Raw genomic sequence first — 3,716 nt, 5'->3', positions numbered from 1 at the left:
CCACCCCACAAAAAAAAACCTCACCAAAAATTAAAAAAAAAAACCGGGGGAAAAAAAGGATCAACTTACAGGGTCAACCGTGCACATCATTTGAATATCTTTTTTTCTTTTCCTTATTAAATTGTAATGATATCAAATTATCTAAACAAGTTTTTGTTGCTTCTTGGTCTAAGCACTCTTTAGCTTTCATTATTTCACTAAGCATCTTTTTCCTTTTTCTTTTCTTTCATGGCTACACATGATTCTCGATGATTTTGGCAGGCCCCACAAATGCAGTCATCTAGTGAGCCATCTTTATAAGCAGACAAGCAAAGGGTTGGAATGGGCCGTACCCTTTCTCGTAATAAGTAACAAAATCCAAACACTTCAGCTCACAAAATACCATAAGACAGGCTGTAACTTATTTCCCATGACAAAGCTGTGCTTTGTTTGGCGATGGAACCGACAGCCGGTAGCTAAGCATCAATCATCACCCATTATAGAAAAGAAAGCAAACAAACACACCAAGCATAAAATCATCTTGCTACAATTAATAAGCTTAAACATGCTTAGCACCGGCATAATAATATAAACAAATGACGTGGAACAGAAACCGCCCGTGCCTGGTTTTGTTGCCTTCACATACGATGCTGTGTACCTAAGAGCATCTCCAACAGCTTCTTCAAAATTTTCTTCAAAATGGGGAAGCAAAAGTCATATTCTCCAACTAATTTTTACACCAACTCCAACAGCTTCCCCATTTTAAAGAATCAATTTTTTCCTCCAAAAATTTGGAGAATGCTGCAGATTTGGGGAAACTTCTCCATTTTTTCTCCTCCATCCCTATTTTGGGGAATGAGATGGGGAATCTGTTGGGCCAAAAACCTAACTAAATTCTCCAAAAGTGAGAAATGGGGAAGCTGTTGGAGATGCTCTAAGAACACTAGATAACCAAACATGGGAAATTTGGAGAAAGAACAAAAACACCCGGAAGCTGAATACTAATAAGATAATAATTGCAGCTGTAACTAGACTCAAAGCCGTCACGGTAACCGGATGGTTGTGAAGAAGAAAAAAAAAGCAGCATAAATGCAGAGAGAATGATTGGCCTCATGATTCAAAAAATTGAAATGCCAGCAGAAAGAATTGATTGCGTCAAGGATCCAGATTTTGAACGGCAAAGGACTGAGTCCATATATCGCTTTAAATGCTGTTGCCTCCAAAGAGCTGACCACTCACCAAAGCAATTCAGCTCAACCGCATTCTTCAGATTTCTGAACAGTATTGACAATCAACAAGAGCTCCATGAAAGTTGATCAGTACGTCAGAGATTCAGAGGATAAGAAACAAGCAGATTATAAGTAGGTTAGACGGGGACGTGGGAGTTGTCGCCACCGCAGAGGGGAGAACAATTTTACTCAATGGGGTGTTTCATGGCCTCAAAATATTTCTATAAGCAGGAATTACCCGAAAAAGATTTGAAATCATGGAAATTTTTGAACATAGAGATGCTCAATTGTTCTCTCCTAAGTTTCTGAAGTTCACAAGGACTGAAATCAAGGCAAACGTTTTACCTGAAGCTCACAAGGACTAAAATCAAGGCAAATGTTTTACCACGGGCCTTTATTTAAATTTCTATCAAATATACAAACAAAATTACAATAGATTTATATAGACATTTGAGGTCCATACCATATTTATCACACCAAACAACATGTATCAAATTATTCAGAACAATATAAACTTACTTCAGAGATAAACTCCAAGAATTTGGATACAACCCATAGAAAACAACAGGCTTTTCATAACCAAATTCCATTCCCATTCACAAAATTAAACTTCACACACATAAACCACCATCTTCTATCCTAGTCCTAAATACTAGTCAGAGTCAGCAGCATACCAAAACCAATCCAACCTCACAACCAAAAAATTCACACAAAAGCCACCAGACCAACCATTCTACTTTTCCTATTTACATTCACACTTATCTAACTAGGATGTATATATACTCATTACGGTATATATATATTTAGTATATCATACGTTAATTAATATTATTATATATATAGTATATATATCATAGTAGTATATATATATTAGTATATTATATATAGTATATAGTATATATGTATATATAATATATATATATTATATATTTATAGTTATTAGTATATATTATATAGTAATTACCTGGACAGTGCCCGAGAAGTTCCATCCTGCCGCTGCTCCCTTAAATACCCAAGGAGAGTTTCAGCCTGCATAAAATACCAATAAATATAGTTTAGAATTCATAAATAAAATAAGGAAAGATAAAATCAGAAGATTTTTCTACACTTTTTAGCATATTCAACAGTCCAAAATTATCGCTAGTCTACATTAAGGCACTTTATAGATAAACATGAGATCAATTGTTTACAATATGGTCTTGCTCAGTTAAACCAATTGATATGATTAAATATTTTTGATCCAGCTGTCTAGATTAATTTAGGATTAAGCTTCAGTTAAACTATAGTCAACTGGTTTGTGATGATGTCTAACAGCTAGCAGTTTAGTTTGCAAACAGGAAGAAACAAGATAAGTATGGAACTTTTAAATCCTCTCTTGGAATAAAGACGTGGAGTAAACCAAGCGAGGAGTAACTAATCCAGTAGTATAAACAAGTAATCATAGTCGTGCCACTAAAAATGACAAATTCCAGGTCAAATCAGCTATACGCAAACAATCTAATTAGTCCTAACTTTGGGCCATTAGGGTGCATTCAACCTCCCAGACCTCATTCAAAGTTCGAGTCAATGTCTTAATATTATTATGCTTTAATAATTAATATGAATGCCCTTGTCCTTGGCATCCTTCTCCTCACAAAAAATTTGTGTAATCTAAGCCCTAAAGCAACGAATCTAACCCAACTTAAGAATAATAAATCTATTGTCACAATGCTTTAGTTTACTGTTAATTAATCTTTAAATCTTCTATGTATCATCATTAATTAATCTTTAACCTTCAAGGTATCATCGAATTCTTCAAATGAAGCTAAAAGCTATAATCTAAAGATGGTCTTCAAACTGCGAAAAATCATTTCTACTTGAACCCCTGGATCATTGACTCTAAGAAACTTGTTTAAATATCTCAGTCAATTCACTTCTTTACTAATCTATGAAGCGATTGACCTTTCTGAGTCAGTCTCCAATTAAGAATTATAGCACAAGAAAATTAGCATGCACAATATGAACAATAAACTATCTAAAATCCCCAAACAATGAATTCACTCCTTTATTAATTTACCAGCAATTTGAGCCTACGCAATCCATCAATTCAAAATTAAATCTTGAGGGGAAAAAAAGCCACAACTTCAAATCTCCCACATGGAACAATTAACATGCAAGTATAAACAGAGAACCACCCGAATTTCCCAAAAAAATCAGCTCAAACTCCATTGCCCAAAATAATCAACCCAAGTCAAATTCAATTTGAGATTTTCCCCCCCATAATTCATCAATTGCGAACTTAAATCTCTACATACAAGTATATAACACAAGAACAATTAACATGCAAGTATTAACAGACAAAGTCAGCTAAATTCCCCAAAATGAACTCTAGACTCCATTCAAATCCTCACCTTATGCTTAGCCCGAGCAGACCCAGACTGCGAGAGCGCCACCAATGGAGGAATTGCGCCTTCTCTAACAAGAAGCCCTCGATTCCTCACACACTCTGAGCAAAGCTGAAGCAACGTC

The 3,716-nt window shown here is 35.2% G+C and overlaps 1 pseudogene; it reads right to left on the bottom strand.

Moving 5' to 3' along the window:
• LOC109820989 overlaps positions 2,159-3,716 on the bottom strand; it is a 2,537-nt pseudogene continuing 979 nt past the window's right edge.

The sequence above is a fragment of the Asparagus officinalis genome, chromosome 8, assembly GCF_001876935.1.
Source record: "Asparagus officinalis chromosome 8, Aspof.V1, whole genome shotgun sequence".
NCBI classification, from domain to species: domain Eukaryota; kingdom Viridiplantae; phylum Streptophyta; class Magnoliopsida; order Asparagales; family Asparagaceae; genus Asparagus; species Asparagus officinalis.
This window is presented reverse-complemented; position numbering and strand designations above follow the sequence as displayed.